General features: G+C 34.6%; 2 pseudogenes; one reads left to right on the top strand and one right to left on the bottom strand.

Moving 5' to 3' along the window:
- Nucleotides 1-673: 673 nt before the first annotated feature.
- LOC149264062 (uncharacterized) lies at nt 674-4,107 on the bottom strand (annotated as a pseudogene).
- Nucleotides 4,108-4,296: 189 nt separating this feature from the next.
- On the top strand, nt 4,297-9,249 carry LOC149264061 (putative inactive purple acid phosphatase 28 pseudogene; annotated as a pseudogene).
- The last annotated feature ends 262 nt before the right edge of the window (nt 9,250-9,511 follow it).

Genomic DNA, 9,511 nt, shown 5'->3' with positions numbered 1-9,511 from the left:
AAAATGCAATGCATAAAACTTCAGCAATGAAATGCCCTGAGAAATGTGATTAAAACGTAGTAGAAGAAAAACTAAGCACAAGAATCATTTACTGTTTACCCTGATTAAACAGATATCCTGTAAAAATTCAGTTACTACATCGACTTTTGTAAGAGTTGAAGATATAAAGAAGCCCACGGGTTACAAAGGACCAGGTCTGCTATGGATTTGAAAACATGGCGAACTATATAATGCAAAGCTTAACCATTTGATTTTCTCATCTTGGAGATGGGTTCATCATATTCGCTTCTAATAAGTTGAGGTTCTTCCTGTAGTATTAATAAAATCATAATTCCATTATTTCTAGTGTGCATATACCTCCACCTTAAGAACCACTCCAACAAAATAACAATCCAAGATGCAACAAATAAGAGCATGAAAAATGAACTATTTCTATTGACTTAGACTTCACTAGGAAATGTCATAGTAAATAAGTTGTTCTCAGCATGAGGGGACATATGACATGCATGAAGTCCCTATAGAGTCTATACACATGTGAGATTCATGAATAGAGAATTGCCTCCTTGGAAAGCAAAATGAAGGTTGCAACAAGGATGAAAAGAATACATAAACGAATGCGTTAACACCTTTTCCATTTGAATCAATTTTCCCAAGCATATCTTCTTGGCCAGTCTCAAGGGTCAACTTTCAATGACACAACTCGAGACTATCGATTATGCTTTGCCACCTTAACAAAAACTGTTGAGAAGCAGGAGGGTGCCCACCAAGGCCTATGAACTTCTTGCTCACCTTTCAAGCATGCCACTGGAGTGAAACAAGCAACACATGCCCCAAAACACAAGTCAATCAGAATCAACAAATCAAGCCAAACTTAAAATATGGACATATAAATAGCTTTACATTCATAGATGCACTTTGTAGTTGGCAATAATAACAAAGGAAAATAACTAGTAATGGAGGACCAACAGTCCTGAGTGTGCAATTTTAACATGTAAGCATAATATCAGATGATACTAACCTTTAATATGTTGAAGTTCATTGCACAAAGTTATAAAATCCCCCCATTTCATGTGACACCGCCTAATCAACCGCAAAATCTGCTCAGTGGTAAATGTTGATAAGCTATCTAGATATTCTCCATTAACACCATTCTCTTTGAAAATCTGCTTGTAACTGCCAAGACCAATTTCATCTAGCCATACCCCATCATCCTGAATAAGACTCCCACGTGTCAAATTTTGCTAAAATAGAAATTTTCCTAGGCTTCAGAAGTAGCCATAGATAGACTTGTGCCATGCTTAGGAGACTGAAAATGAAGCATCTCATAAATATCTACTATAACAATCAAAGACACTTCAAACTACAAAAATCATATCTATCCTGCAAAATTTCCCTTATCATAGCTCATCTATTGATGTAAAGTCATCTATAAAAGGAAGTTTACAAGGTCTAAGAATGCCTTGCCATTCTATGCTATTTATAACTGAAAACATGCAACTGTTGCGATATTTAGAAACAACCTGCTCTTCCAATGATCATTATACTTGGGAGCATTTTTATTTTCTTTTCTTACCATACAAAGCTACTAATGCGTGCTCACAGTTACATACCTCGCACTCATGAGATCCATTGCAACTCCACCTGTATTCAGTGTTTAGTATATCCCACTCATAAGTTGAGTCATCAAGGATTGTACCTCTCTAAAAAAATGTGAGATCTCTAGCTACAAATGGCTCTTGGGCATTAAGATGGGTCTTTTGTGAAGTGTGCTCTGGTTTGGAAGAGATTATTTGGGCCAAAAACTGCCTCCATATTGCCTTGGATTTGACCTGAGACATTCTTTTCCTAGGTTAATATGATATTCAGCCATAAACTATTTCCTACTAAGATATACTTCTGTCATTCAAACTCTGTGTTCAGTTCTGATTGAATCTCTGGTATTCTGCTACTATTGGATTTGGCCGGAGTTGACACCCGTTTGACATACTTTTTTCCTGGGTTATATGATGTTCAGCTACAAACTATTTCCCACTAACATTTACTTTGTTATTCAAAGTCTGTGTTCAGTTCTCATTGAAATCTCTAGTATTTCCCTGCTGTTACTATTGTTCATCTCTTTGTGTTAGTACTCTTAAAAATGTTGAATTTTGCTGCAGTTAGTTTCCTTGTGAATTTCCTCATTTAGGGTTGCTTTAGTATCCAGATTCTCAGAACTATTTCCATATTTCAAATTTCGGTTCTCTTATCAGGTTTCCGTGCTGGCTAATAACAGTGGCAATAGAGCCCCGATTGATAGCCGATTCATACCATATTTTTCAGTTATAGTTCAGATTATAAAATTAGGTCCGTAAGAGCAACCAAGTATAATTTAATGTTATTTCTATGTTTGGGGCCTTTTATCTGAAGAGAACAATCAGAGAAACATTGTTTATATTCAAATGCATACTCGCTCATATGCATTGAACTACATAACACAAATCTTACGTTCAATTTCATTGCATCTTTTCAATGCCCATTGAAGTCACAAATGGAGTCTTGATATTACAAGACTCATCAACTCCCAAATCCAAGTGGACTCTTGAATTTGACATTGCTCTGAAGATATCGAGTGGAGCCAGAGCCTCCATGTCTTGGACTTGCAAGTCAAACAAGTCAGATTGACTCAGCCCATTAGTCTTGATTGTCTATCTATGTACACATAGAAAAAAAGATAACAGATAGCACTCAATTTGCTTATATTTCTGACCTAAATTCATAGTCGACTAAGCAGACCTGTTAGTTGTCTAAAATCCATGGCATTTGGTAACACGTAGTATCATTTATTTGGTAATCAATAAAATACAAGTTTAGGAGTTCTTTGATGGAACCTCATAAAAAGGAACTATTGTGAGTAATTTTCATCTGTCTGGAAATCAAATTGTTGAGACGATTGCAAGATTGGGAGCTAAAACAACTATGAAGAATTCATGAAATCAAGGTTTTTGCTCAAATGTGCTCTGAACAACAATGTTTCTTAGCTGCAGGTGTTTAGGGATTCTAGATTGTTAATCAGTTGGATGAATGGCAGAGGATAGCTGCACAAGATTTCTTTAGGACTTTGGGTGATCATTTAAAATAAGTTGCAAATTCATTTCAGCTTGTTACTGACACTGCTGTCTTTAGAGACCAAAATATGACAGCAGCCGCATCATCAAAGAGGGACTACAAGTAGTTGCAGGGAAAATTATAATCAAAGAGAACAGGATATAGTGTTATATGCTACAAATATTTTTGTCTCTATTTTTGTTAGTTGGAGATCTACCCACCACACAACACTCTCACCGTGAGAAACTTAGTGAGAGAGGGTTAACTTAGGCATATCAAAATACTCGCCATAACTAACATGACAATACTTAGGAACTCAACATGCAGTTTCTCTCCAAGAAAGACCATGAATACTTCAAAGCTTCATAACACTATCAATGTAGTAGAAGGGATATTTGATATTTCTAGTACAACCATGGATGTAACCTTGAAAGAAGGCCATTTTAAGGGAAAAGAATTAAAACCACATGCTCATGTTTAAATAAAAATATTAAAAAAACTATAAATAATGCAAAAATTGAAACATAGAGGCATATTCACATATGTCTCTACAACACATAATGCCACAACGTTGCAATTAATATTGCAAATAACAAAGAGTAACATGTTTCAAATATTAAAATATTAAAGGAACACAAATATTAATAAAAAGTGTTTTTCAATTAAAATTTGTCTTTGCCACCCAGCTGGTGAAGGACTTTGGAAGACTATTTACTTATCACATTTTAATCAAGGGAGAAAAAAGGCTTCCTCCACATGAAACCCATCAACTGTTACATATTAGAATTTGTGAATATTCTAAAGAATCAAACATACAACTATTATCGATGAAATAACATACAGATAACCTTCAAAATCATATCGAAATATCAGACCTAAGTGTAGAATCATTAAATCTAATCATCTGAAATGGCTGAAACTTCAAGCAGCTGAACTGGAAAGAGGAAGAGGAACTGCTGAAAAGTTATTCCTTCAACAATTATACTGGAAAATCACCTGGGATTCCATATGCACTGGAACCATAATTCATGAAGTTATGGATGCACTAATTGAGTGTTCCTCTTCTTCAGAGTGGAATTTATAGAATGCAGCCATGAGACTGCTACTGCTACATTTGGGCTGTCTAGACCTAATGGTATTTTGTACCTACAATAAATTGGACTTAATGGTGCTCTTGTGTACCTGTAACAAATTGAACTAATGCATCAGAACATGGCTTTTGACATAAAAGTAATTAAGATCGCTCCACTACAGTCATTGGATATTACAATAGTTTTGCATTTGCATGATCGTTGCTTGCATTTTATAGGGCAGTATGGAGTTGTGTGGCTTGCACTGGTTAGATTGTTCATGTTTATTATTGTCATATCGGTCATATTTCTTAAAGGTAAGTTTTTGGCTATAAACTGAATTTTGAGGGAGGTTAGAATGATCTCCAAGCATCTGAAATAAGATGGTTTACTAGTTTGTAATATTTAATGATTGCAATACAATCTTGCATGTGTAATACGTTGGTAAGATAGCGTTTGCTATGTAATGATTGCATGGATGAAGTACCTGTTGATGTCTCTCTAAAATAGTAATTAACTTTCTATGGCTTGGACTATCATTGAAACGGTTTTATCATTAATCATGGTTGTGGTGTTAATATTTATATTGCTTAGATCATGATGGAAGAATTTGTGTTACCCATAATGCTTATGGTTTTTGTTCACCATTAGTTTCACTTTCTCACAAATAGTTTGAGAATGAACAACAAAATTAGTGTTGCCCTTGATTCTTCTTGCTTTGCTCTCTCTTAATTGTTTTCATTCCTTATTATGAGAAGAATGGTTGAAATATAAATAGAAGCTATATATGATGCACTTTCTTAATCCTGTCATGAAACTTTTGGTATCTTGTAAAACATAAGATCTGATAACTATCACATCATATCAAAATTGTTAACAATATGGACAACATTAGACAAATTGATTTTCAGGTTTCTAAAGATCGCAGAAAGGATTTGATTACTTTCAACAATACCTGAATTTTTTATTTTGAATGGAAAATCTAATTTGACAATAACAAAGTCAGAATTATATTTTTGAAGTTCTTTAATAAACTTTTTTCCATCTTGGTTAAACATTTACGATCTTCGAAACTACATGGCTTGGACATTTTTCGGAAAGGACTAGTTGTATCATTGAATGTAATCGCGTGCACTCTTTGGTGTTTGTGATGTGAGAGCTTATTTTATCACACAAACAGAGTGATGCTTATGAAGATGCCTCTAAGATCCTTATCGAAATTTTGAAAATTTAAGTTCTTTAAGCTCAGACATAGTTTACAACAATGTCAAAACACCAGAACTACCCTATATTTATCAACATTTTATCAAATAATGCAAAAGATCTAAACGAATTTATATTCTCGACAGAAAATGTAGAAGTTTGTTTCTTGTACTGTTTCTTGTCGCTAATTGCAAGTAATCCTCTTAGGTCTCTTACAAGAACAACCAGAACACCAACTACATATTTTCTAGTTTTTATCTAAGAATCCCTTTGTAGAGGAAAAATTAGTGCAAGATTTGGAGGAAGTGGAGTGGTCACATGGGAGATTTAGCATAGTATACCATCATGATGGATGTGATTTCTTGGAGAAATATTGATATTTCATTACTTATGACACACTCAGCATGAGTAAGATTTCCTTTGATTTAAAAAGACTAGGTCCTGACTATCATGATAAATCCACAAGCACAAGATATGAAATACAAATAAGTCAAGCCAAAATAGAGTTGTGATCTGGGAAAACTATTGGGATGAAATCCAAGGTGGAGACGGGAAGAGTGACTGGGTGATTGAGAAATAATAGTGCTATTAAGAATAAATTCCTTATAAACATAGTAAAGAAACCTTTCATCATTGATCAACAACTAACGAACAAATCACATAGCATATCAATATCTCTCCAGAATTAAAGATCTGAGAAGGTGTTTGGAAGGATTAGGCAACACCATAATGTATTAATGATAATCACAAAACCATGAACCAGTTACTTTTCTCAAAATACATTTGTCCATGTACATGGAATATATAACAATTGTCCAAACATTTGTCTCCCATACAAAAAACCGTAATCATTGCATGTTGGGGAAAAATAAAACATTAATAAGTTATTCTTTACTGAAAGAACCATGCTATGATAGATCCCAGAAAAATGATAACAACAACCCATTCGCACAATGGGGATCTATATTGATGGTGATAAATGATTTTTGTTGCAGTGGATGGTGATGCTATGTCATATTTGACATCTACATATGTGCTTAAAAATGCTCTGGACATTATATCAGTGGAAATCTTTTCAATATCTGGAGAGTGATTGATGGTAAAATGTTGAAATTGAAAACTCCAATTTATTGCTTCCTTATGAAGAGGTTGTAAATTGTCCTTCCAAACCCGATAGATGCCTTTCATCTGATTACATATCAACTCTGAGTTGGTGAAGACTTCAATATCATTGACATCATGTTGTTTTTCCTCTTTTAGCTCTTCAGCAAGGGCAATGTAATATGCCTCATTGTTTGTTGTCATTCCGGGCACTTCTCTCTTTCCATGAAATAAATGATTTGTTGCCATATTGTAAAGGATGAATTTAATAACTAATCGACCTGGATTTGGAAAGAAAGACACTTCAATGCATAAACGCCACTTTTGCACCATTTTTTACACTTCAAAAACCCGAAAAATAAAATAATAATAAATTCATGTTAAACAAGTAGACAATTATCTATTTCCTAATACTCAACATGTTTTTCAATCATATATAATTCAAAAAAGCAGATAATTTGTGTTCATTTACACTGCAACACTTTCAATTCTAGCAACTATTTTGCAAAAAACACATCTAGCAATCACCACTTTATTGGAATTGCTTACAAACTCTAAAAATATTTATCCTTACCAACTGTCCATACACCAAAAACCACATAACCCTAGACTAACAGAGCATTGTCTAAGCAAAGCATGATTCATGTATATGCCTTATGTGTGATAGAAAAGCCATTTGTCATATAACATCACAAGAAACTTATTCAGCCACTCTACATGAATGGTTCCTTCACACTACACTTGTTAAGGGTTGAACTTCATCAAAAACATTTGGAACAACTTTTCTATTACAATTGGGGGATAGGGGATCCTCATAATCTTGTCCATCTTAATATCTAAAGAAGCATGCATTTTCTTTATAAATTCAAAATTTCCTACTCTTCCTTCTCAGGCATGCCAGGAGGGGGAATTTACTTACGCTTCTTTAGGCATTGAGAAAAATTGACAAAGCATCATACAAAACATGATTTCATTATGTTGTTTCTTCTTTTCTGTAGACTTCGATTAAATTGTTACTCTGAAGTGATGCATGTACTCTAATGCATCCACATCACCAGTTTTGGCAGATAATAGGCATTTTTATGTGTATTTGAAGAGGACAGTGTATTCACGGTGAATTTGATTATGGTGTCTTCTTCCACAATCAAGGATAAGGAGAGTCAATTTGTCAAGCTGCATTCAATTGTCTAGGCAAATTTTTAATTCCCTCATTCATTGTTTTCATGGAATCACCCTGTTCTTTTATTGTAGGCTTTGACTTTTACAAATGCTGATTAATGTTATTCTATTTTCCATAACATCATGTTACTATCAGGTGATGTTGAAAAATATACAATCTTCTGCCACATTCAAGGGCAGAAAGAGTCATTTTGTCAAGCTGCACTAACTTGTCTAGACAATTGTTTAATTCCCTCGTTCATTATTTTCATGGAACCACCGTGTTCTTTTACTGCAGAATGACTTTTACAAATGCTGATTAATGGTTTTCTATTTTCCCTAGCATTACTTGACTATCAAGTGATGTTGAAAAATATACAAACAGAAGGAAAACCTCACCATGTTTATGTGAATTTAAAGCACAGGACATATTTAAATGTGAAAATTATTTTTGTTTGTTTGTGGGGTTTAATATTTATCAGGTTCTAGGTTTAAATTTCTTGGTGAAGGGTTGAGGATTGAAACTCTCCTATGGAACATCTAGACTCGATCAAACATTAGATACTTTTAATGGCACCAGAAATTGACCTTGGATGTTGCATTTTCTCCTGCAATAAAATCCAAGCTTCCTTGGGCAGCAGTGTTGGGTAATCATGACCAGCAATCTACCATGACCCATGAAGAGTTGATGCTATATTTATCTGTCATGGATTACTCCATTTCCAAGGTCAACCCTCTTTCTGATAATCCAAGTGACAGACATAGATTTACAGTTGATGGTTTTGGAAATTATAATATAGAAGTTAAAGGTGCTTTGGGTTCAAAGCTAGAGAACAAGATTGTTTTCAATCTTTATTTTCTGGATAGCGGTGATAAGTCGACTGCTCCTGGAATTTCTGGCTATGGGTGGATCAAAGAAAGCCAGGAGGCTTGGCTCCGAGATGTTTCTGCACTATTACAGCTAGGTTTTCTGAAAGGGTATACTGTATTTTATATGCTTTTTGAACACATATTTCTGCCACTCCAGCTCGATTTATCAAATCTAAAATTTTGTCTTGAAGAGGCACATGCCACCTATATAGTGTTACATTATTCTTGTGTAGAAGCTTGTTGATTTTAGAACATATTTTGGAGACAGAGGGCTAAAGAGATTCACTGTAGGCATATATTTTGTTTTATTTTGATGTTGGCAGGATACATATAAAAGTGGATGGGCTCCAAAGACTGATCCAGCTCCAACTCTTGGCTTTTTCCATATTCCTTTGTATGAGGAATGGTACCTTGGAGGTTCAGAAATTGTGGGTGAAATGTAGGAAGGAGTGGGTTGTGATTCCATAAACTCAGTGTCTTGAGCACTTTTGTAAGTACTGGGGACATCAAGGCAGCCTTCACAGTCACCACCATGTCAATGATTTTTGTGGGAAATATCAGGGAATTTGGCTGTGTTATGGGGGTGGATTTGGCTACCATGCTTATGGAAAAGTAGGATGGTCAAGACGAGCCAGAGTGATTATGGCTACTCTTGAAAAAGGTGAAAAAAACATGGCAAGGTGTTACAAGTTTAAAAACTTGGAAACGCTTAGATGATATAACATTTACTAAAATTGATGAACAGACACTATGGAGAAAATAGTTGAAAGTAGGTCTGTTAAAGTTCAATTCAAGCTCTGCATTGGTGTGTCACTAGTCCATTAATATTTTGGGCAGTCACAAAAGTTCATAATCCAGAATGACTTTTTTTTTCATGTTTAGGTTGGCAGTTTTGTTCTTAGTTCTTTTTAAGCAATCCACGTGATATGTTCTTAAGAGGACTATACCAACTATGGGCCTAATCAACAACATATTTTTATTTTTAGAACATATGAAAAGTGAGAATTACCAAGAAAATCTCACAG

Source organism: Pinus tabuliformis, chromosome 6, assembly GCF_031772625.1.
Source record: "Pinus tabuliformis cultivar Carrire ecotype Pingquan chromosome 6, CPIR1, whole genome shotgun sequence".
Taxonomy (NCBI): domain Eukaryota; kingdom Viridiplantae; phylum Streptophyta; class Pinopsida; order Pinales; family Pinaceae; genus Pinus; species Pinus tabuliformis.
The sequence above is the reverse complement of the archived record's forward strand: the minus strand, read 5'-3'. Positions and strand labels throughout refer to the sequence as shown.